The following is a 27,305-nucleotide window of genomic DNA, read 5'->3' as shown; positions in this document are numbered from 1 at the left end:
TCTATTGGCGACAATAGCCTAGGAACATCCTGACATCTCTCTGGCTAGCTGGGGGACTCATCTGCATTATTGCTGTGACCCTTTCTCTGGATATTTTCCTTGTTACTTTCTCAATCTGGTGACCCAAGTACTTCACTTCTTTCTGACAGTATTGCAATTTTAGTGGATATACTTTATGACCATTCTTTCCCAAATGGTTCAGCAATGCAATTGTGTCATTCTTGCAATAGTCCCTTGTTTTTGATGCAATCAATAAGTCATAAATGTATTGTACCAAGGTCGATTGGAAAGACTAGCCCAACGACTCCAAACTCAAGATCTGATTGAATATGGAAGGTGATTCTGAAAGTCCTTGAGGAATTTGACACCAACAGTAAACTCGGTCCAAAAATTTGAAACAAAGGAGAAATTGGCTGTCCTTGTGAAGAGGTATGGAAAAGAAAGCTTGTAGCAAGTCTATGACGGTGAACCGTTCAGCATCACATGGAATCTGAAACCGAATCACAGCTGGATTTGGCACCACAGGGCAACATTTGATCACAATGTCATTTATTTTTCTCAAATACTGGACAATTCGAACTTTCCTACAGGGCTTTTTCAATCCCATTATCGGTGAATTACATGGGCTGCTCAACCCTTCTTTCAAGACCCCTTGTTTCACAAATTCTGCAATTATTTGAGCAACCTTTATAAGGATATCCTGTGGCATGTGGTACTGGGGAATCTGAGGAAAAATTGTGTTCGGCTTTACAGGAACTTCAACTGGCTCAACTCCTTTTATCACACCTCTTTCTTTCCCTGTCAGATCCCACATTTTCTCTTTAACTGTTCCCTGAAAATCAGTAGAAAGCTCCTTCACTGTGAACACTGGAAAGAAATTAATCAGGGGGTACTCCTCATTTATTGTCTCATACTCGGTCTCTGGAGCTGGGTCATCCTCATTATCACTATTCAACTGTATCTAGAATCCGTCATTTGAGCAAGTAATCAAACACCTGGTTTTACACAGCAACTCTCTTCCCAGTAGGGATACCAGACTTGAAGTACAGACTACAAGTTTGCACAATCCTTTAAAATTGCCAATTTTAACCTGAACTGGCTATGTAATTGGGTTGGTCAAATACTGATTCGCTACTCCTACTGTCTGGACTGTCTTTCCTGAAAGGGGCAAGTTCGGAACTTCTGTAGTTCTCACTGTAGAACGTGTAGCTCCTGTGTCAACCAAGAATGAAACTTTATGACCCATTACCTTTCCCTTCACATATGGGCCTTTCTGATCTACTTATAAAGAAGCTGCAAGCACATATTCCTCTTCGTCTGAACTCTTGCTTACCCAATCATTGTTAATTGCATTCTCACTGTGTAACGGGAATTGGTGTACTGTGTTATTACTCTGGTTACACTTCTGACCTGTGACCTGTTGAGGAAGCATCACCTGCTGCTGTTCCATTGGGGCTTGAGGTATTTGAATTTGCTGTCTAGGTACCATTGGAACCTGCTGTTGCATTGGCTGCAGCTGTGTCATTTGTACAAGTGGCATTTGCACCTGCTGCACGGGTTAACATTTTTGTAATTCATTCACATTATTATGAAAATTCGGATTATGACTCCTCATTCTCAGTCCTCTCATGTTTTGAAATGAATTGATATCACTTGTTTGCTGAACGACACCTTTCTGCACCATCGGACACTCCTGCTTCCAATGTCCGACCGCTCCGCAAGCGTGACAAGGCAACACTCTCTTCATTCCCTGCACATCATTCTGAACCACTACAGTATTCAAATCAGGACTACAATTTCCATTACCAGTTCCTCCGCGACCTCTACCTCTCATCTGATTTTGAAACACCACATTTCCCTGCTGCTGCTGCTGTTGCTGTGGAAAATGTTCCTGCATCCCTGTTTGTGCCGCTTTAATCTGCATCACCATTGCCTTTTCCTTCAACTTTCTCTACTTCAACTCAATCTCATCACTACAGTACTTTGCATAATGCAACACCTCATCAATCATTTTTGCTTGCCAGCAAATCAAATGACTCTTAATCATCTGGCTAATTTCAGGTTTCAACCCTTCCACAAATTTCAACACAAAAAGAATCATGTCTTTCGGCTCAACTGTCTCTGTACCACTGTAATGTTTGAACGCATGCAACAATCTCTGATGATATGCATGTATCGACTCTTTGGCTTCCTAAGTAAGCTGTCCTGTCTATTCTCTGCCAGTCAATGTTTTGGGGTGAAATTCTTGTCTTCAAAATGCAATCACTTTGTAGTAATATTTCATTACCTCATGAGATGGCGCACCCGTAGTCTGATCTCCCTCTGGTTCTTTTGTCGGCCAATCTATACTCCTCTTACACTCCATCCACATATCAGCTGGAACTGCTATCTCTAATAGAGTGTTCAAGTCTTCCCACAGGCACTTTGCAAGTTTCACACACCTGTCCATCTGCTGGTACCGTTTTACTGGCTTCTCTCTCAATCTGGGATATTCATTTGGGAAGGACAGAATGTCACTTCTGCTCCAAGGGACATGAGCAAAATTCCCTCTTGGAATCTCCCTCATTGGTATGATTTCACTGGATCCTTGCCCTGCTGCACATATGCAGTCAGCTCTGCAGAATCCCTTTTCCTTTTATCTCTTTTCTTTGCCCATCTGCCTTCCCATTTCTCTAAAGCTCCCCATGTCTGGACACTTTGGAGTAACTCTCGAAGGTGTGCCTTCATTCCTGTAGATCTCATATGTTCAAAGTCTTTTGTGTCACAATCTAACCTGTAACTCCTTTTCAAATGTTTTGTTTTCTCTATTTCTATGCCGTACCATATTTTAGTTCATTAGTACAGACATATCTGTCTGTGTCCCTGTTATCGGAGTGTAGTTTGGCATTGCTTGTGACTCCACATGAGGCAGTAAAAGTGGAGTTGGCTCTGTCTGAATCAACATCGGCTTCGGCAAGACCTGTCCTGCTGGCAATATTACGTTTGTGGCTGCTTTCACTATAGGTACATCAGGGTAAATTCTCGGGACATTTGACTGAGGCACCTGATTTTGTGCTACCGAAGTAATAGGTGCATTGAGACTGCTCTGCATTGGGCTCTGTGTCATACTCGGATCAACCTGCACTGGACCCATTGTTGCGTCAACCTGTGTCGGTGCTGAAGGATTTACACTGGAGCTCGGACCACTCTCTTGTGCTGCATATGGTGGGGATGATTTCTCAGTAACTGCAAAATAAACTCATCATCATCTGACTCTTCCTAAAATGTCAATGATCCTTTAGACTCCTTTGGTCTCCGCTCCATAGTCTTGGAAGGGCTTCTATTTTTTTTTCTGGTAGCTTTCCATCCTTCTCTCTCGCTGGAAACGTTTAATTCCCTGCAAAGTCTCGGCTCTCCACAATTTCTGAGCATGGTCCCATCAAGCCTCCGATAGAGTCTTTTCTGCCTTTTTCATTCTTTCAAATTTCTGTTGTTGTTGCTGTCTGGCTACTAACTCCCAAATCGCTAATGCCTTGAGCTGGTCTGGTCTCGGAGGGGGTTTCAGATCATACATCATCCTCCTCCGATGCTCTAAGCTCCTCAAATTAAATGTTCCATGGGCAGGAAATGCTAAGCTCCCATCCTTCTCTGTCACTTTGCACCACTGTTTCAACCAAAGACATGGCGCGACACCCTGCTCTTCGATTACAATGTAAGCTGGTGTATCTTCTAGAGGTGCAATATCCCCTATACTCGATGTAATGTACGTATCTCCCCTTAAAGCACTCTTTAAAGCTTTGAAAAATGTCATTTTTGCGACCTTTATGTTATTTAAATTTAAATCAGGAAGTGACTTTTAATCCCAGAATTCTCTTCAGCCACCTTCTCAACCAATTGCGCTTCAAGGACAGCTGCCAATCCGTGCACGATCCTTCTCACTGACCAACCTATCCCAGCACGGCTCCAATGACATCACACTCACACATACAGCGGCTGACAAAGTCTTGCGTCTTGTCCTCCTAAACTCAGATTCACACGAAACTAAGGCAAATTTATTGTGAGCACTAAACAAAATCAAAGCCACCAAAATGTGTCCGTTTACCACAGGTAAGGCAACACAATTGCTTCAGAAACTTTACAGATTTTTCATGGTGGCGTTTCGCTCGAACAGCTACTCCTTCTTTCTCAGTTTCCCTGATTTGCAAGAAAATTTCACTCTCAACTGATCAGTGGGTCTGTCCTGGTGCACATAGGACTCGCCAGATCTCAGTCAAAAAATGATTTCACTCACTTTGACTCACATTGTGACTTGTTGACCACGCGCGATCGACCTATTAAACCAGACAAATGACAACAAAAACCATGTGTCTCAGGCACTTTTCAATATACTCCGGAGTCTTAGACCACGCAGGGTGCGTACACCAACAACCACGTGGGCAATTTTTTGAGCAGAAAGCGTCACACACATGAGAAGTTCGACGACTTCCCTACTCTCACACTATGGAGTACGCACACACCTTCTACAACTTCAGTTGGAGTACACAAACTCCCTAAACTCTCACAATCATCACAATTCACCTGCAATTTGATTAAGCTGTGCAAGCTCAAAACCTACTTCATTCACACTGTCACTAGAACACTGAGATCATCCTCAAACAATCATTGGCAAGCTCCAAGATTCTGCGAAAGTCATTTTAGGTACTCAGGGCCACATTTTTTCTCCACTTTGTATCATCGAATCTAGAAAAATCCAAAATCTCATCCAAATCTGCGAATTATTTTGCTCTCTTGTAGGATATTAACCCTTATCCTACTATCATCTCTGGGGACATCTGTTATTTCTCGCTTACAATCTCTGGGACCAAACACTCTACTACCTTCCTCTGGACTGTATGATGGGCTCTTAAGGAGACAAACCATGTACCGCTATGATGGGCTCTTAAGAAGACAAACCATGAACAGGGCCTCTATGATGGGCTCTTAACCCCTTGTACGCCATGGACGTAATGGTTACATTTGTGGCTGCGCCTCTCAGGCGCCACGGATGTAACCATTACGTCCATGTACCGACCTTCGGGGGAACCGCTAGCGCTCCCCTGAGGGCTAACCCCCAGGTCAGGGTTGGAAGGGGAATTGCTTCCCCTTCCTCCCCCGACACCCCCTCTGCCCCCCCCAATGACCTCAGCGTGAGATCGCGCACTTACATCATGAAAGGGTGCAAAGACGCACTGGAAGCCATTTGCTTCCAGCACGTCCAGAAGAAAGGAGGTGAGTTTTTCCTCCGGACGGGTGGGATTCCTGAAAAAGAGGCACTGGGGGGAAGGAAAGGCTTGTGAGGTATCATTTTTATCAGGAGACTTGGGGGAACGCTGGGTGGAAGGAAATTTGTTGCTCCTCTTAAATTCCAGAACTTTCTGTCTCCGAAATGTGAGGAAAAAGTGGGGGCTTTTAGCCACATTTTGAGGTTTGCAAAGGATTCTGGGTAAGAAAACACTGGGGGATCCATGCAAGTCACACCTCCCTGGACTCCCTCGGGTGTCTAGTTTTCAGAAATGTTTGGTTTTGGTAAGTTTCCCTATATGGCTACTGAGCCCAGGACCAAAAACGCAGGTGCCCCCGCAAAAACAGTTAGTTTTGTATTTGATAATTTTGATGTGTCCACATAGTGTTTTGGGTCATTTCTTGTCACGGGCACTAGGCCTACCCACACAAGTGAGGTGCCATTTTTATCGGGAGACTTGGCACAACACTAGGGCGAAGGAAATTTGTGGCTCCTCTCAGATTCCAGAACGTTATGTCACCGAAATGTGAGGAAAAAGTGTTTTTTTAGCCAAATTTTTAGGTTTGCAAAGGATTCTGGGTAACAGAACCTGGTGAGATCCCCACAAGTCACCCCATCTTGGATTCCCCTAGGTGTCTAGTTTTTAAAAATGTGCATGTTTGGTAGGTTTCCCTAGGTGTCGGCTGAGCTAGAGTACAAAATCCACAGCTAGGCACTCTGCGAAAAAAAGCTCTGTTTTCTTTGGGAAAATTTTCTGTGTCCACGTTGTGTTTTGGGGGCATTTCCTGTTGCGGGCACTAGGCCTACCCACACAAATGAGGTACCATTTTTATCAGGAGACTTGGGGGAATGCTGGGTAGAAGGAAATGTGTGGCTCCTCCCAGATTCCAGAACGTTATGCCACCAAAATGTGAGGAAAAAGTGTTTTTTAGCCAAATTGTGAAGTTTGCAAAGGATTCTGGGTAACAGAACCTGGTGAGAGTCCCACAAGTCACCCCAGCTTGGATTCCCCTAGGTGTCTAGTTTTCGTAAATGCACAAGTTTGGTAGGTCTCCCTAGGTGTCGGCTAAGCTAGAGGCCAAAATCCACAGCTAGGCACTTTGCAAAAAACAGCTCTGTTTTCTTTGGAAAAATGTGATGTGTCCACGTTGTCTTTTGGGGCATTTCCTGTCACAGGCACTAGGTCTACCCACACAAGTGAGGTACCATTTTTATCGGGAGACTTGGCACAACACTGGCGGGGGAGGAAATTTGTGGCTCCTCTCAGATTCCAGAACGGTATGTCACCGAAATGTGAGGAGAAAATGTTTTTTGGGCCAGATTTTGAGGTTTGCAAAGGACTCTGGGTAACAGAACCTGGTGAGAGCCCCACAAGTCAACCCATCTTGGATTCCCCTAGGCGTCTAGTTTTGAAACATGCACAGGTCTTGTAGGTTTCCCTCGGGGCCGGCTGAGCTAGAGGCCAAAATCCACAGCTAGGCACTTTGCAAAAAACAGCTCTGTTTTCTTTGGGAACATGTGATGTGTCCACCTTGTGTTTTGGGGCATTTCCTCTCACGGGCACTAGGCCTACCCACACAAGTGAGGTACCATTTGTATTAGGAGACTTGGGGGAACACTGGGTGGAAGAACATGTGTGGCTCTTCTCAGATTCCAGAACTTTCTGTCACCGAAATGTGAGGAAAAAGTGTTTTTTAGCCAAATTTGAGGTTTGCAAATGATTCTGCGAAACAGAACCTGGTCAGAGCCCTACAAGTCACCACATCGTGGAATCCACTAGGTGTCTAGGTTTAAAAAAGTTGCAGGTTTGGTAGGTTTCCCTAGGTGCTGGCTGAGCTATAGGCTAATATCTATAGCTAGCACTTTGCAAAAAACACGTCAGATTTCAAAGTAAAAATGTGATGTGTCCATGTTGCGTTTCCTGTCGCGAGCATTAGGCATACCCAAGTAAGTGAGGTTGAATTTTTATAAGGAGACTTGGGGGAACACAGAATAGCAAAACAAGTGTTATTGCTCTTTGTCTTTCTCTACATTTCTTCCTTCCAAATGTAAGACAGTGTGTAAAAAAAAATCTATTTGAGAAATGCCCTGTAATTCACATGCTAGGATGGGCACCCCGGAATTCAGAGATGTGCAAATAACCACTACTTCTCAACACCTTCTCTTGTGCCCATTTTGGAAATACAAAGGTTTTCTTGATACCTATTTTTCACTCTTTATATTTCACCAAATAAACTGCTGTATACCCGGTATAGAATGAAAACCCATTGCAAGGTGCAGCTCATTTATTGGCTCTGGGTACCTAGGGTTCTTGATGAACCTACAAGCCCTGTATATTCCCGCAACCAGAAAAGTCCAGCAGGCGTAACAGTATATTGCTTTCAAAAATCTGACATTGCAGAGAAAAGTTACAGAGTAAAACGGGGAGAAAATGGCTGCTTTTTTCACCTCAATTTCAATATTTTTTCATTTCTGCTGTTACTTTCTGTAGGAAACTCTTGTAGGATCTACACAAATTACCCCTTACTGAATTCAGAATTGTGTCTACTTTTCAGAAATATTTAGCTTTCTGGGATTCAGCATTGGTTTCGCACCCCTTTCTGTCACTAACTGGAAGGAGGCTGAAAGCACAAAAAATAGTAAAAATAGGGTATGTCCCAGTAAAATGCCTAAATTGTGTTGATAAATGTGGTTTCATGACTCAAGTCTGCCTGTTCCTGAAAGCTAAGAAGATGGTAATTTTAGCACCACAAACCCTTTGTTTATGACATTTTCAGGGGAAAAAACCACAAGCCTTTTTTTGCTGCCCTTTTTTCCCGTTTTGTTTAAAAAAGCGAAATTTTTGCTGTAATTTGGCTAATTTCTTGGTCTCCTTCAGGGGAACCCACAAAGTATGGGTACCGCTAGAATCCCTAGGATGTTGGGAAAAAAGGATGCACATTTGGCATGGGTAGCTTATGTGGACAAAAAGTTATGTGGGCCTAAGCGCAAACTGCCCCAAACAGCCAAAAAAAGGCTTGGCACCTGAGTGGAAAAAGGCCTGGCAGCAAAGGGGTTAAGGAGACAAACCATCAATCTCTGCTACCATCTCTGCTAGTGCATCAGCCCTTATTAAGTAAACTTACCATGGAGATGCAAATAGGCCGATGGACCTTTTGCCTGCGCTTAGAGTAGTTCCCACCATAAGGCTCAGTACCAATACAAATCAATAACGTCAATAATCATGTGGAGTCAGTAATTTCCAATCACCATGACCTCTCGGTCATGAATAACCACACCTTTATGTATAAGTTAGAATGTTTATTTCCCTATATTAACAATGCTAATGTCACGTAACTTAATCGCAAAATCAAATGATAAACATACAGAAACAACACTGGCTGTCCAAAGCGGCAAAAGAATAGCAATCTAATCAAAGCTTGAGTTACTACACATTGCAAATTAATAGCAAGAATAACTGCGCAAATGATATTACATACATTTAGATTCAGCAAAGAAAATACATAAAATTTTATTACATGTAGTGAACTTCATCAGTGAGAACCCTAGCTAACACCAGAGTAGAATAGCATGTTTGGGCTTCATGCAAAACAATTTAGTCACAAAAATTTGGAAAACATCTAACTATGGCTCTATCAAAATAGCGGTCGGTACCTAGAAACAAAAGCAAATAGACATAACAATGAGTAACGTCATTATATATCTGTCCTCAATGTGGTTCAACAAGCTGTGACAGTCTTCGTCAATAGGACATCTGTTCGGTCAGCAAGAAATCAGGATTCAGCATCAGAGTTCAGAATAAGCAAAGTCTCTCTAAGCAGTTTGAAAGAATATAGCTAATGGCCGAAACTCTCAAGAAGAATTGGGAGAATGGCTTCTCTCCTCTCTGTGCAGTCTGACTAAGTTAGATTTCCTAAAACCACTTCTCACATCCTAATTGGTCGGGGGACCACATGTTCACATCTAGTCCAATGAAACTAAACCGCTAGAATCTATAATTCTACTAGTACATGGTTCACATGTTGATGATTGGTTCCTCTTCTCCCGCTCTCGTCATACGGCTCGTCAGGTATCAATATTGTTGCAGCTTATACTCCAGTCAGTGCATTCATTGTCTTCTCCTGGGAAGGTCAGTCTTACACACATTACATTAAACATTGTTTTACTAGCAAATACAGCATCTTCTTGCAAGCAGTTTCTCATGAGAAAGAACTTCAGCTACGAGCACATGGACAGTACAGTGGAAAATCACAATTTAATTCTCTGAGCATCCATTTTAATAGTTGCCTAAGAAATGCAGCTTGACATGAGGCCGTGCAACTAGGCCAAGACCTCGTTAAGTTAAGGCCTACAATTAATAAATGTACCAGTGCCAAATCACTGCACGAGCTAGCAAGAGGTGCTTCAGCAATCAAGAACATTTTACTTATTCACCTCTCGGACCACTTGACAGCTATTTTCTTTAAAAAAAGAACATTCAGAGAGCTGCTTCCATTACCTTCCCTGTGAGTTTCTAGCACTATAATGTATGCTGATAGTGCAAATTAGGTTGGGTCATGCAAGGGGCTGGAGACTGGCAACTTGTCACTTTATAGAGGGAATCCTACGCTTTAAATGACTCCTCTATGAGCCAATGAGGTGATCTATTCTGGGCATAATTTGAAATCCACATGTAGTAAGCTGCGAAAGACAGAAAAAGATAGACAGGTCACACCCTTATAATAAAACGAAATGAGGTCACAGAGGTGTTTAGTCCTAACATTTCCAAGGTTGAGAGATATACTAGGGCAGATGTTATAGTTAAAAGCACTTTAATTCCAGGAAAAATGCAATTACAGAAATATTTCTTGAGTAGAGAAGCTTTAATTGTTATGCAAAGTTAGAAAGTGGTTATTGTACGGTTAGAGATGTAATCTTAGACGGAAATTATTACTATTATTAGATTTCTATATCTTACTGTGTCATAATGTTTGTAAATTAATACAAGGTTCAATAAAACTCAATAAGATATCGTACATAGAGCGACATGTCTTCAATTATTTTCACCACTGTTAATTGCTACCAAATAAATCTTCAGTTTGAGCTGCAATTCGGCACTTCCATAGACCAGAACATTGTCAAAGTGAACCACCACAAACTGGTCAGATCGCAAAGACGGAAGTATTCTCAATGTACAATGACTCTGTGTTATTTATTCCTTAGGAAGAGAACCAAGACTTGCCTTGTGCCAGTCAAACGTGGACAACTAGCTCCTCGCTTTCCATATTACAATCACGTATGCAGTGCTTAATTTGTAAAAACATGTGCACCAGAGCCCAAAGTATTTCACGGCACATCAAGCCACTGCAACTTGTTCAACTTGCCAAATGCCAGTGCACTGTTACCTTATAACTAGAGCATTCCAAAAAAAGACCACATTTTGATAATTCAAAGCCACTTGATGAAAGAACAGAATGAACGAGGTATTCTAATTCACACTTATATTGACATTTTAAACAACCTATGGATGTGCTCTCCTCAAGAATAGACTGACAATGCTACCATGTGGTTGATTGTTAGGAATAAGTGCCTTTGTTATGTAATAAGTGCTGATGCTGAGCACCTGAAGGCACTGGCACAAATCAAGCACTGCCAGATGGTTGTAAGACAAATGGACTACATGGGCTATAGTCCCTTGGATGATATATTTATTTTTTATTTATCTACTTCTTTTTAAGTTATGTACAGCTCTATATGTCACCTTTTGGTTACGTTGCCTTCCAATATGTGAGGCCACTGGGAAAGCAGGTCCTCTTTTTTAAGTGTTCCATAGAATAGCTTTCGAAAGTTAGTGAACAAAATTATCCTCTTTAAATTTAAAGAACACTATTTTCTCAAGCACTTTGTATCACTCCAAGAGCACTCTTCTTGAATGTAAGGAAAAATGAATCATATCTAAGGCCTTCCACCTAAGTACAGCCCCCACTTCTTTCTAACTGCGACTGCACTCTAATAATACCTTTGCATAAAAACATATAAGAATCTTGAATCATGAAACGCTTACCAAAAGATAAGGATCGGCGTCACATTTGACCCTAAAATGATAAGTCTAATGATAAGTTTATTACAGCTGATAAGTCTATCTCTCTTAAGAATGTTGAATATGTATCGCTCATCAGGCATTGAGCAGATCAGTTGTGAAATGAATTGTGTGGCCGAGCCTTAGCTTTCTCCAACTTAGTTTAAGGTTTGGAGTACTACTTCTAAAGGAAATGCTATAGTTGGGCCATTTTCAAAATGTAGTTGCTCATTTTTAAGCTGAACGACAAAATTAATACAGGAAGGCTTTTAGGACCTACTGCATTCCTGCTGCCATGAACAAAAGCTCCCAGGTCAGCCATACTCCCAGGATAAGGAGAGTACAATTTGATTCCTCAATAAAGCCTCCCATTTCCAATTTTTCACGTGTTACTGAATGAAGCTCATCCAGCTAATCATCCAGCACTCACCCGTTAATCTCTACATGCGCTGACACACACATTAATCCATGCACTCAGCCACCTACCAATTCATCCACCCATGAATTAATTCATCCACCCATTCGTCAAGCCATTTATTCATCCACGCACTTCTCCATTCCCCCATCCACACAATCCCACACTAAAACTTGCCTTGCCATACATAAACAAGCATTTGCAATGCAGTGGGTCTCGCATTTGTTCGAGTTAGAGCTGTTAGCGTTGTAAACTCCTAACTGGACTTTTCTTGACACATAAATTGAAAATGAAAAGTAATACAGTTCCACATAGGCGAGCCGACTCTAAGTGCCATGGCATGATAGTGAAGCAGCACACAAACGGAAAAAGAAGTTCACTCGCAGTCAAAGTTATGGCAAAAGTGCAATTAGCCATGTAACAGGGGTCATGACGAAGGTGGTAACCAAACCGCCCCAAGGAGGGACAAACGTAAAGAATTTACCAACGAAAATAAAGGATTTTTGAAGGGCAAGCCCATGAACGAGTGGTAGTGATGGGTGTGCGGTGGTTAAAAGCCCAGATACATACCAACACGTTGGAAAAGCAGCGCGTGCGCGCTGCTATGCTCAACCTAAAAAGCACTTTCACTTATAAAAAAAATTGCATGCTGTGTTTGTCAATGTTTGTTTACATCATTAATGTAAATGATTATTTTGTAAAGGGCATGAGTTGGCCTTGTATATATCTAGAAGCTGCTGGCATTCCCCTCCTCCCAGCACCAGTATCGTTGCATGTGCTGTACAAACTCATATGCTCACAGTATCAAAATAAAGGCATGTCTAGTAACAGCTCACATGCTCTTGAAATACCATCATAATCATGTGCCTTCAGCATTTTTACAAAACATGGCATTCCTGCAGTCCCTACTAAAGTTTGACCGCTATCTTTGTTTCTCTGGTGTTCTTGAGCGTGGGGGTACCAGACATGTATGGGTTTCCTTGAGTCCAATGTGTCCTTATGCAATAAATTGAGTGAAGTATACTTTAGAAATTTTGCAAGTTTGGAACGCCACTGCAAGTGAAATAGCAGTGTAGGTTATGTGTCTATTGATCACAGATATCACCCCCGGGAGGTATGTAAACCGACCACAATCATATATTTTAACATCTACACAGCCTAAGGTTTCAATCCGTGGCTGCCCAACACCTCTCATTCTGATTGGCTGGCTTGGAAATTGTGCCTAAGAAGACATTTGGCGGATTTGAAGCACTTTTTTTTCCAAAACTTAGTAATTCTCTCCAGTTTGCCTTGGGTAGTTAACTTATTCTTGCAAAGGTTTGACACTTTGGGGGTCATTCTGACCCCCGCGGGCGGTGGTCGCCGCCCGCCTGGAGGGAGCCGCCATATGACCGCTCCGCGGTCGAAAGACCGCGGAGGCCATTCTGGCTTTCCCGCTGGGCTGGCGGGCGACCGCCAGAAGGCCGCCCGCGAGCCCAGCGGGAAACCCATCCCCACGAGGAAGCCGGCTCCGAATGGAGCCGGCGGAGTGGGTATGTGCGACGGGTGCAGTGGCACCCGTCGCTTATTTCAGTGTCTGCAAAGCAGACACTGAAATACAAAGTGGGGCCCTCTTATGGGGGCCCCTGCAGTGCCCATGCCATTGGCATGGGCACTGCAGGGGCCCCCAGGGGCCCCACGACACCCCTCCGGCCGCCAGGAACAGGATGGCGGTGAGGGGGTCGGAATCCCCCATGGCGGCGCAGCAAGCTGCGCCGCCATGGGGGATTCCCAGGGCAGCGGAAAACCGGCGGGAGACTGCCGGTTTTCGTCTTCTGACCGCGGCCAAACCACCGCGGTCAGAATGCCCTGCGGGGCACCGCCAGCCTGTTGGCGGTGCTCCCGCATCCCCGGCCCCGGCGGTCCTTGACCGCCGGGGTCGGAATGACCCCCTTTGTGTCTCTAGAGTATGGGGGTCCCAGACATCTTAGGGTTTTCTATGGGTCATGATGCCCAGAGTCAATAAACTGAAGGAAATGCATTTTGAGAACTTGGAAAGAAGCTGCAAGCGAAATGCCACTTTAGAGTACCTGTCTTTTGGCCATAGATATCACTCATGGACAGCATGGAAACACAGCTCAATCATATTTTTAATAATATCTATACCTCATACGGTTTCTGTCACTGGGTACCATACCCTGCTCACCCTCATTTAATGGCCGGGACAATGCACTGAAAACGACATCTGGTAGGTTTCCAATATTTTGTTCAACAAAACATCGTAGTTTTCTTCAGACTTCTTCATGCAGGAACACATCCCTCCCAAGGCGTAACTCAATTCTGTGTTTCCCCAGGTCTTCTGAGTGTGGAGTTATGACATTTGGGTGGGTTTTCCATGGGTAAAAGTAGGGGTCCACACACTAGTCACCAGAGAATGTCTTTAGTGGGGGAGATTCTACAGGGAATGTCTGCACGACTGGGTGCAGAGTCAGACAGCACCCAGGTCAATTTCTCAAACCCAGAGGCACAGGGGAATAAACTGTGATGTGGCTTGCCAGAATCCCAACATGTAATATCATCGAGAATAAGCAAATGTCAAAGTATGAGTACAAAATCACAATTTCTAATTTCTTTGTGGCAGAAAACTGCAAAACATAAGGCAAATGGCAAGTGTCCAACAGTCCAATGTGGCCATATGTCTCCTAGTAAAAACAGTACTCCACAGGTATGGGTGGGCACGGACAGGAAGAGGGCAAAACAGTGATTAGGTGAAGACCACATTCACACTATATTGACTTCCCATCACCACATATTTGGTCTGATCCTGTCAGTTACAATAGGCGCACCCATAAATGTGATGCACTGTTTTTATTGGTAGAAAGGGTGGAAACACTGAGTGGTGGGAGGCTTACTATTCCCAGCACAGTCCGGAACGTTTTGACACAGAAATGTGAGAAAATCTTTTATTACCCAATATTTGACCTGTGCAGGGAATCCTGGGAAAGAAAAAGTGGTAGCATGCTTGCAAGTCACACCAACAAAGACTCTTCCAGGTGTTTAGTGATTAGAAATGCCGGGGTTGTAGGCTTCCCTGAGGCCATACGGCTCCTGACCCCAACATGTGTCACTGCACCCTACAAGGAACTGGGCATTGTCTGGATGTTTTCTTAGGCTAACAAAAATCTCAAACAGTGATTGGGCTCCTCTCTGAAGAAAATAAGTGTATGTGTCTATGCCCCAGAAAGAAACCAAGCACTGCATAATCCAAACAGCATCTGGTTCCTTGCGGGGGGCATAACTGTGTGTCTGTGGCCTTGAAAGGAGTCAGATACCGTTTAGATGTTTTCGTAAAAGAAAGAAAATCCAAACAGTGTCTAACTTCTTGCTTGGGCAAACAACTCCTTCGGCTTTCAAAAAGCACTATGAGATGAAGAAGCTATCTGAAACTGAATCAGGAAGTGTTTGGAAGGGGAGGAACACTCCTAGTCCTTTCCCTTCCAATTGCCAGGTTTTGATTAATTACCTCTGTTGGTGGAGTCAGAGGGGTGGTAGAAGCTAGGCTGCACCTTCTCTCTCCCATATCCTGGACTCCCACTAATGGAAAAAGGTCACTTGAGGTGGCGGGCATAGCAAGAGAGGAGCTAAGAGTATTAATAACTGCTCTTAGTCCATTCCATAGCCCAGCCCATCAGCCCAATCCTTGGAGCGATCTAGGTTAGGATAGGGAACACCTCCAAAGTCTGTGTGACATCACTATTAATGTCATGCGCAAGTTAATAAGGCAGCTGGGAAGTGAGCACCAGGACTTAGGCCATCTCTTTCTGGAGTTTGCGGATACCCAGAAAGGATCGGACACTGGCTTCCAGCCATCACCAGGCCAAGAAGGAGTTTGCTAAACATGGGGGGGACATTTTTTATGTAGCCATCGGGAGCAGAGGGCACCTTTGAACTATTTACGTAAATCAACATCACAAGAGTCTCCTAGGATCAATGACAGAATATCAAAACACCAATATCATGTCAAAAGTATCGATTACAAAAATATTGTGTCCCTATCCTTATAATGGTAAGTACAAAAATATTGAAAAAAATATAATTTCACACCCTCGTTTCTTAATATACATTTAGTTTAAAGTAATAAAAGTAATACATCTTGAGAACTTTAATATATACCATTAATATAATGTTACTTAAATACATATCATTATCACTTACTACATTATGCAAATATATACTTATATAAACACATATACATGTGTGTATTTATATATATGCATATATATAATGTAACACAATTAAGAAAAATAAATATTTTTCAATATAATAATTTTTCTACATTCCTTAAATTTACTACTATAAAAAGCACATTATATATATTTTTTACATTAAACATAAAAATATTAACAACTCAATTCTAAAACATTAAATACATTACCAAACAAAAAATAAAATTAAAAAAAAACAACCTTTACAAAAACTATCATAAAAATTTATAATAAATACATTTAACCAATATTAGGACATGTATTGGAGTCTGGTGAGAATAGATATACAAAAGCTGAGAAAGTGTAGGACTTCAGCGGTGTTAAATATATTATTCACACTCCAAATAGCGTGACAGTAAGGAAAGCATTGGACTTCAGAGGGGTTACATTTACTATTCCCATTCCAGTCTGTGCAACAGTAGGGAAAAGGTTAGACTTCAAAGGGATTACATTTACTATTCACACCTCAGTCTGTGCAACGGTAGGGAAAGCGTTGGACTTCAGAATAGTTAAATTTATTATTCCCACTCAAATCTGTGCAAGAGTAGGGATAGTGGTGAACTTTGGAGGGTTAAAATGTACTATTCCCACTCCAGTCAGTGCAACAATAGGGAAAGCGTTGGACTTCGTAGGGGTAAGACTTACTATTCCCATTCCAGCCTGTGCAACATTAGGGAAAGAGTTAGACTTTGGAGGGAACAGATTTACTATTCCCCCTCCAATCTGTGCAACAGTAGGGAAAGCGTTGGACTTCAGAGGGGCTAACTTTACTTCTCTCACTCCAGTCTAAGCAATAGTAGGTAAACTACTTCACTTCAAACACATAACATATTTGAATAAGCCCTATTAAGTTAGAAAAAATATAAAACTCTAAATATAAACAGTATTACTTAACATAATATATATTTTAAAAAAACAATTAAACAATTTACACATTTCATAAACAAAGTAATAATTAATTTTCTATGAAATAAACAACAGTTATTAAATTAATACTTAATCAACTTGCCACACTATAAACTACTAATAACAATTATATAAAAAATTCGAAATCACACATAAAATTAGTATATAAACTAAAGCACATTAAAATAATAAAAAAATACCTTTTTACAAATATATTATTGATTGAAAACCGTATTAAAAACAATATTCTTTGCAAAGATATCACTTTCCTGACAAATCGATATTTTCGACAACGATATTTCTGCATTATAATATTTTTGTATCACAATTTTTTTCTGATATTTCTGTCTCTCGATATTTACACCTCAATTTTTGGGCCAAATACCAGAATCTTGTGGACATGCTTTTATAACGTAATTACATGTACAGTGAAAGGGTTATTTAATCAATGGTGTACCACATTTCAAACGTGTGTGAGTGACCATAACGGTTATATATATGAAGCACATTGTTTCACTTAAAAGGGTACAGAAATGGGTACTTCTGTTAGACACTGCCTTACCAATTTTCTAGATATAATAGAATTTACAATCATTTTTTAAAATGAATTTCTTTATTATCATTTATATTGTGATACATAGAATACAACAGATTCAAACCATTATGCATTGAAACAAGAATATCAGGTAAGCAATTCCATTTCTAAAACTAATCTTATCCTAAACTCAATATAGCCAGACTAAAGAAACATACATACTCCACTGTATCAGGTAGTTCAACTCAAAGCCCTCTGAACCTGACTATACTACCCAATGTAACCCTGTGTCCGTGTACGTTGTGTTCTGAGTGCCTGCGATCTCTTGGCTATGTAGTAGTGTATGGGTCATGGCCACCCAAGCCAGCAACACCTCCTGAGCTTTAGCATCGGTCCCAGTTTTCCTGATATGTGCCTCCTCAGCATTTGCCAATTCCAGCAGTTCCTCCCTCCAAGACGTCTCCGTAGGAGGATGAGGACTCAGACAGTGTATGGCAATGAGCCTCTTGGCTACTATAAGACCCAGAATTGTATACCCTCTAGTGAGTGTCTTATTCGGGCTCTCTGGTAATTGCCCCAGCAAGCAGCTTTTAATAGGTAATGGAACACCCCATCCTGTCACGGTTTGTAGGAGCTCTAGGCTCTTGATCCAATACTCAGTCACTATTAGGAAGCTCCATATCATATGAACAAAGTTCGCTCCAGCTATCCTACACTTAGGGCATGACCCGTGTCTAGTGGGGTAAATGCAGTGGAGCATTGTGGGGAAAAATATGTCATATGAATGACATTATGTTGAAACTGTTTAAATCTAGCAGATGTGGCAGTTTTATGGACCCCCCATCATCTATTTTAATCCAGTTTCAGGTGTAATCTGTTCCATACTATACTGTTGCTAATGATCTTTTACCCCCAGTGGCTGAAGCTGCTTGTCAGAAGAGAGTGCACGATACAGGTGTGTGATGAGCCAGCACCGACCCTCCATAGCCAAGAGAGTGACCACAGTGTGTGTGGGCTCCATTGCGTCGGGGAACGTAGGCCATAATTGACGTGCAGAGGCCGCTTTTTTGGCATTTGTAGGAACTGTCCCCTGCCTAGTTTAAAGGTTGTCTGTGCTTCTTGCAAGGATATAAATTGACCAGCAGGATATAGATCGGTTAGCATTATGCAACCGCCCACCCACCACCTATTAGTCGCCATAACTTGAGCTATATGCTGGGAAGAGGAGATAATCCAGATATCTAAGTCCAAGTCAAAGGAGGTGCTTTTCAGCACGCATTTTACGCTCTCCCCCAGATTTGACCCATTACGAGTATTAAATGGGGGAGGACTTTAGGGATCCTTGCACCCATCATCTAGAGTTCGCCTAACTGGTGTCCCTCATGGGAACCATCAAAAACATTTCTTTCCCAGTTCAACTCTCCATCAAGCCAGGAGGTGGTGTGCTGGAGCTGGGCAGCAAAGTAGTATAGTTTGCGATCTGGTACTTCTAAGCCTCCCCTATCCCATTCCCTCCTGAGGGAGGCCAAACTAACCCAACATCGTTTACCTTGCCATGATAGGTCCACCAAGAGTATGTCCAGCTCAGGAAACACTTCTTTTGTGATTTCGTAGTAGGAGCCCTGCATAATATATGAGCATTGTGGTAATACAATCATTTTCGTGAGAGCTGTTTTCCCCTTTAAGGAAAGTCGGAGAGTGTTCCAAAAGCGTATGAAAGACCGTAGTCTCGACACGACTCACCCCATATTACTGGCATAGAACTGTTTTTGATCATGCATTATATATATTTCCAAATATTTGACTTTATCCATCAGCCATGGCAGCTCCACTATGGGGAGACTTTCCTGGGAGGCAGATGCCAAAAGGCAGAGCAGGAACAAGGTTGGTTTCGTTGTGTTGATCCGCAGGCCTGACACTTCCCAAAATTCGTCCATAACATTCAACATGATGGGGACCGATATATCTGGACAGCGGAGGTAGATTAAGGCATCGTCCGCATAGAGGGAAACTATGGCCCTCATTCTGACCCTGGCGGTCTTTGACCGCCAGGGCGGAGGACCGTGGGAGCACCGCCGACAGGCCGGCGGTGCTCCAATGGGGATTCCGACCGCGGCGGTAAAGCCGCGGTCGGACCGGCACCACTGGCGGGCTCCCGCCAGTGTACCGCCGCCCCATTGAATCCTCCACGGCGGCGCAGCTTGCTGCACCGCCGCGGGGATTCCGACCCCCCCTACCGCCATCCAGATCCCGGCGGTCCGACCGCTGGGATCCGGATGGCGGTAGGGGGGGGTCGCGGGGCCCCTGGGGGCCCCTGCAGTGCCCATGCCACTGGCATGGGCATTGCAGGGGCCCCCGTAAGAGGGCCCCTACATGTATTTCACTGTCTGCTGCGCAGACAGTGAAATACGCGACGGGTGCAACTGCACCCGTCGCACAGCTTCCACTCCGCCGGCTCGATTCCGAGCCGGCTTCATCGTGGAAGCCTCGGTCTGAAGGCGACCGCCCGCCAGCCCAGCGGGAAAGTCAGAATTACCGCCGCGGTCTTTCGACCGCGGAACGGTAATCTGACGGCGGGACTTTGGCGGGCGGCCTCCGCCGCCCGCCAAGGTCAGAATGAGGGCCTATATGTTCTCAATTGTATACCCTAATTCCCCATTCCTTTAGGACTTGTCAGAGTCTACGTGCTAAGGGTTCCATGGCTATTGCAAATCTTAAGGGGGGCAGGGGGCATCTCTGTCTGGTTCCCCTTTGTAATAGCATTTTGTCTGAGGCATATCAGCCACTGCGAACCCTAGCTCTGGGCTGAGTGTACAATAGTTTAACCTGTTGAATAAATCAACAACACAGTTGCATTTTTTCCAGTACCCACCAGACATAGTCCCAATTATTTACACTCATTTTAATGGTGGAAAAATATTTTAATTCTAACAATAGTACCTATGTTTGATCCACACATACTTTATATTCTAATAAAAGAGCATGGTGTATGAGGGGTGGAAAGCGAGCTGCTATTGGTCCTGTTGGAGGTCCCCACTTGGCCCAAAGCCTTCAGATAATTGTGAGGCAACCAGCTTAACAAAAGTTTTAGGGGTCCATCACCAAACTTTGCAGAGTCATCATTTTGCTTTACCCTTCTGCTGTTATAATTTAAATAACCACCTGCTGGCAGTCAAACTCAGATGTGACAATACTGTGTTTCTTTTCGGGAAAGCTAGTTTGCATGTGAGTGGTTCTGAGTATGCTCAGCGTAAGAAGCCCCCTTGAAAATCGACCATCTGTACACTCAGTGGGATTACTTATTAAGTTAGATGGACTCCAAGTACACCTGGGAAACACAAAAGCTATACTTTGTGGGTAATTATCACTTCCTGTCCTTGGAAGAGATCATAGGGCATACCCTTGAGCACTCCCCAAGATTTGCGCTGCTTGTCTATGTATATGATGGTCCCTCTGAAGTATGCAAATTAACTGCAATTTTACTATTGGTCGCGAAGGGACAGCTATCAATGCACTGGAGACAACTGCTATCGCCGCAGAAGATGAGGTGGCTCCAAGATGTGGCTTATTGCCAGGAATGACTAACAGCTTTTTGGGAACTGATGTCAGTAAGATCGCGCCCCCAAAATATTTGGTCCCCCTTAGAGATGTTCCCCAATGCACAGGACACTAACGAGGAAGAAGCTGCTGCACCAAGATCTGCGGTGGCTGACCAATAGCCAGACTGCCCTGCCATGGGCTAAGCCCACTGGGTACTTCTACCTGCCTAATGGGTGATGTACCTGGCTCTGTTCTATTGTGCGCATCTAGGGCCTGCCTGCCCGCTAACATAATGTAATTATCCATTACTCTTCTCCCACTGAGGGGGTTCCCCCACTTTATCCTTTCCCCCCCTGTTGTGTTAAGTGGTAATCCAGCATCTGCAATGCAATCTGTTTGCTTATGTATACCTGATACATCTGACTATATTGTGCCACTCTCTCTACTGTTATGGCCTAAAATGATGTACCTTGCTGTAGTGACCTAAAATTCAATAAAAACAATTTTAAAACAACTCTACCAAAAATGGATTATCACTTGCTGTCCTTTATATATTCATTATTTTAAATTCCAGAAGAAAAGAGATGTCCTCTCCCTAAGGTGTAGTCTATGAGACATATATAAACATACCTCATTCCAGATGAATTGACAATGGATATCCCCTTTTTGGATTCCATGTAACATGCCAAAACCCAAATAGAATTTCAAATACAACAAAAGCTTCCCTCTTCACCAACTCTAAAGTCAAACAATATCACTTCAGTATCTATTAAGTTTAACCCTCGAATCACTGGAACTGCTACTATCACTCTTGTCATGTTTGCTTTGAAGCCATCACCTAAGCATGTAAATGCTTTGGAATAAGAAGACAACTCAATCTGTTTGACACCATAGATGAAAAGAAGGTATGACACTTTGGAATTATCTTTTCACCCAGTTAAGGAGGTTAACTGCCAAGACAGCCTTTAAAAAGAGCTTAAAACATTCCTGTTTTGCTAGAGAATGGACGTTTATATCTGGCATGTATGGGAAAGCCAACATTCCAGTACCACTACTCTTTAAATGTTAATAGCTATCCAGGGGATGCCCTGCTTATTACCTGGTTCAAACAATCCATTATTCAGCCCCAACGTGTAGATCCAGCTTTGATCTTTATGAAAGAGACAATTACCATAATGTGTGTACATGAAGAGCAAAAATAAAATACCATGGTAAAAGCTGTTATCAATGAAGGGTTGGCTAAGCCAATATAAGTGCGACATGGAACTGTTAAAATTTTCTGAATGCCCTAAAATTGGGTACAGAGTATCCAGGGTTTGAAACACTACTTAAGGGAGCATTAGAAGCTTTAGATAATTGGTGGGCAGAAGCCCGATAGGCTTCTGAAGAATGGGAAGCTCCACTGGGCAAGAATAAGAAGAGTAGAAAGGAACGAACATGGGAATAGAAAAAAAAGCTCTACCTCTTTTCCAGTTCTCTTCAATCATGATATATGGAAAGGGGGCAGGGATTTCTGCGCTGCTCAAAAGGAGAACCCAGTTTTGAAGGAACCATGGACCAGAACTAAGGAGGGAGAAGATCCTACACTAGTAGGACCCTATATTTTGAAGCATATGGTTCTATTATAAAGAAAGGGAGTAAGGAAAAACCCGTTCAACTAGTAACACCTCAACCTTTTAGGGAGTACATGTTGTTTCTAGCCCACACTCACCTTTTGTTGGATCATTTTTTCCTCGCCGGGCATTTTTGACATTACATGCCAGTATTGTAAAGAACATGGGATTTGTAAAACACCCAATAGACTTAACCCACCCAAATCCATCTTGTGTCCAATGCCGGAGTTCGATGCACTTTTTAAAAGGGTAGGCATGGACTTAATAGGGCCACTCTTACCATCCAAAAAGGGGTAAACATTTGTATTAGTTCTAATTGATTATGCTGAATATCCTGAATCCATACCACTAAGGCAACCAAATACTGTCCAAATAGCCAATGCCATGATACCTATCTTCTCTAGAGTAGGATTCCCTATGGAAATCCTCACAGATCAAGTTTGTCCTTTAATGTCTAACATGATATCTTAAATTCAGTGCTCTGTCAGGAATTGAAAAAAATCCACAACTTGGCCAACCACCCTCAAACAGATGGTCTGGTAGCAGTATGGTCTAGCCCTATAACTTACCATATCAAAACTTTTTGATTGGAAAAGGAAGACTGGTATAAAATGTACCCAATACCATTGTTTGCAATTCGATGTCAAGAACAGAAAACCACAGGGTTCGCCCTGTCCAATTTTCTCTTTTTATGATAATCTAGAACCTTACTAGATATGGCCAAGGAGGTGTGGTATGTCAACCAGATGCTGGGAAGACCCTCTTCAAATATGTGAACTAGTTGCAAGCTTGCCTTGGGAAATTGTAAAAAGTAATGTAGAAAAGATCAAAAAAGAACCAACATTGATTTACGACTGAAAAACTAGAATAGAAGAAGTTTTACTCTGGGGATTGGTGGTTACTCCTTATTCCCACCACTGACAATAAAATGTTGAGTCAGTGTCGAGGGCCCTATAAGGTTTCTTAGGAAAGTAACCACTCTTACCTACCAAACAGAACTTGAAGGTAGAAGAAAAGAGACTTAGAATTATCATTCACATTTTCTAAAGAAACGGGAAGGACCAATTCCAGCAGAGGTAAACATAGCAAGTCGCCAAGGCTTCAAAGATGCATTGCTCAGCATAGATGAGCAATTGGGAGGGAATAAAAAAAACTGAGCTGATGGAAGTATTTGGAAATGTTCCTAATATATTTTATCTAACACCAGAACATGCTCAAATGAACTACCATTTCATTATAACTGAGACAGGTAAAATTGTCAGACAAAGACCTTACAGGATACCAGAAGCACAAAGGGCAGCCAATGAAGAAGTAAAGAAAATATTTGAGTTAAGGTCCATTGAGTCAACCAACAGTAACCTAAAAGCTCTGGTAGAATTAGTATCGAAACTTGATGGCACAACACGTTTTTGTATCAACTTTAGGCAATTAACAAACAAATCTAAATTTGATACATATCCTCTTCCTCGTATCGATGAAATGGTTGAGAAACCTGGGGAGTCCCAGTATATTATTACTTTAGACTTATGTAAGAGATACTGGAAGATTCAATTAAATCTGAAAAGATAAAGAAAGGACACCATTCCCGACCCCTCAGAGGTTATATCAGTTCACTGTATTGCCCTTTTGCCTCTATTAGGCCCTGGCCACCTTCCAATGCATGATGATTTCCTTGCTCCAGATTCCCCATAGCTATGCAGCTGCATATATTGATGATATTTTCATTTACAATCCTTCTTGGTCATAAAATGTAGAGCATGTAAAGAAGGTCCTTACTTTTCTACATCAGGAAGTATCACAAATTAAACTTCAAAAAGTAAGTTGACAATTAGAAAGGTTAAATATCTAGCATATCTGCTGGTCTAAGGTCTCATAAAGCATCATGAAGAAAGAGGGGCAGCAATTAAAGGTGTAGCAGTCCCGTAATCAAACAAAAACATCTTGGAGAGTTCTTCAGACTTATAGGATTCTACCACAGGTTCACTCTGTGTTTCTCTCAACTGGTTATGCTCTAACAGGCCTATTGAAAGGCAATAGCAATACTGGTGAGCTTTTGAGAAACCCAAAACATGATGTGATGACGGTCTTAGAGATATTAAAAGAGGTCATTTCATCCAAGCCAGTTTTACCATCTCCAGACTTTTGAAAGACATTTGTACTCCAATCTGATGCTTCGGGTATGACCTTAGGAGCAGTCCTTTCCAAAATGTACAGAGTAGGACAGAAGAAACCCCTCTTAATTGTCAGTAGAAACTGTTCTCTAGAGAGAAAAATTAGTAATAAGTGGAAAAAGAGTACTCAGCTATTTAGTGGGTGATAGAAGCCTTAAGAAATGATCTAGAGGGAAGTGAATTTTTATTATATACTGATCATTCACCACTTATCTCGCTGACAAGGAACAAAGAGGAATAATGCAAGAGTATTATGTTGGTTTCTGGCCTTACAACCATTTAAATTCCAAACTTATCACAGGCAAGGGAAAGACCAAGGGAATATGGTTTCCATTGCTTTGGGGCACTCAGCTCCTGATCCCTGAGTTGCAACTGGGTACTCGGCATTCCTGAACACACAGGCTTAAGAGGCATTCTGCAGTCCATTGGCAGCAATGTCTCATTCAGTGAATACCAAGGAAAAGGAGGTCACTGACTTTCCTCCTTTTCCTAACATGGCTGCTACTTTACCTCTTTCAAATGCTTCTTCACCCACCTTCCTTAAAGCATTGGGATAATCAGAGTAATCACTCTTACTGCAATTCAATGATATGTCATGGATTCAGCCAGTTACTGCTGAGCGGCCTACTTCTTAAAAGATACACTCCAATAATTTCCTCCACTGGTGTGTCACCACGCCAAAATATAAACATGCATAAGCATGTCATTCTACGGCAGGACCGGAGATGAAGATTATGCTTCTTTATTTACTAGCTTTTAGCAGCAGCCAATAAAATCAGTACACAACTTCAAACTACATGTCTCCTGAACACATATCCCACATCATCAGTCTGTCTACCAATCTGAAGGACCTATGCCCTCAGAGCTGAGCAGTCCCGGCCCCAGGAAGATTTATTTGGATGGGCCAAGGATGCATTCAGGTGGGCCGCTGCAGGCCCAATTTGTGGCTTCTGGAGGTGGCCTATAATCCCTAGATTATGTCATATCTCCTTTAAAACATTTTTGCACCCCTATACAAAGGATACATTCCGTGTGTATACATTGCATGTAGAGTTGAAGGGTATTTTAATTGGCTGTCTACTCCCTTGCCTCTAGGCATAAACGCACCTCTTTTGTGTGCCTTGCCAAATCCATTTTGCTGGGACAAAACTAATTACCTGACCCTTGCATATATTGTGAAAGAGGACAATCAGAAAACTTTGAATCAGTATTAGAGCACTGACGCCAGGCAGAGATGGCTGGTTGAGGCAGTAGAGTCCAGCGAAGGAGAGGAGCAGACATGAAGGTATAGGTGAAGGTATAGATGGAAAGAGAAGGAATCATTATTTGGCACACACATACATTTCTTTTGCACTCTGTAGAAGCAGATTTTAGGTGATTGGGATCCTCTCAGTTGGACAACCTCCTTCACATGCCTGGGTGAAGGCAAAATGTTGCATTCTTTCCCCAGGAAACCAAAGTCAGGAGTGTTTGGACAGCTGGACCCTTGTGCAGGCAGCAGACATTCTTCTAAACATAACTGCAGCTCCCCATGTAGGTGATTGCTGAATAAAGAGAAAGGCAATGCAGAAAAATTAAGCAGATATTCACAAATCCCTCATGGCTGCTCATCCAATGAGCCATGCACTGCCATTATATGGTTACTATAGAGCATGCTGCATCTCACAGTATATTACTGTGCACATCATCCACAGACTACATTACATAACCACACTCAGAACCCACACACAGCAGCATAAATAATTGAGATGCAGATGGACCATAACAGCCCCGGGCCTCGGTGCCACTGCAGCTGCTACATGACTGGTAGGTACAACCCTGTGCTTATAAAACAGCTTCACAGGAATGTGTGCTCTGTACTTTGTCATCATTTCTTCTCTGTTTCCAGACAGCAGATCGTACAATGTGATAACATCAGTCGTTGATGGTCTGTTTGTTTTGCACTCTCTAATCGTTCTGCAGCGCAGGAAGGCTGTTGTCAACACACTTATACTTTTTGTTAACGTTTTCCACATCCCATCTATCTAAAGCAATACTTGAGCACATTCCTCCTCTTTGACCTGAGTTGCTGGTTGACCACCTTGGACATAGACTGTGCCAACACCAACATGGATGCATGGAGAGTGCAGATACACACTAATGCCAGCGTTTTTGTTGGCCTGCTCTGAAACTCGGAAATTTCTGTCTAGATGAGATACAGGCGGACTGTTGTATGTGGTAGAGGAGTGGACTGGCCATTTGTCTCATTGGGCATTACCTCGTGAAGAAGTGGTTCCGGGCCAATAGAGGTCTGCTTTTGAAGAGCCAGGGCTGCCTCCAGCAAGGACTCGGTGGAGGTGGGCAAGCTACCAAAGGCTCAAGCTAGATGTCTGGCTCAGCTCAAGGTCCTCTTGAAACCTTCAGCCCAAAACAAGTCGAGCTTTCATTGGCTTCTGCCTGCTGCACAGGGTATAATGTCATATGCCAAGAATAAAAGACAAAACATTAATTTTTCATGTAAAACAGGAGAATGAGATACCCATCTAGTGGCGGAATAACCCAATGTGAAACTAGAAAACCTGGG

Source organism: Pleurodeles waltl, chromosome 8 (assembly GCF_031143425.1).
Source record: "Pleurodeles waltl isolate 20211129_DDA chromosome 8, aPleWal1.hap1.20221129, whole genome shotgun sequence".
In the NCBI taxonomy this organism is placed as follows: domain Eukaryota; kingdom Metazoa; phylum Chordata; class Amphibia; order Caudata; family Salamandridae; genus Pleurodeles; species Pleurodeles waltl.
Note: the sequence above shows the minus strand (reverse complement) of the source record.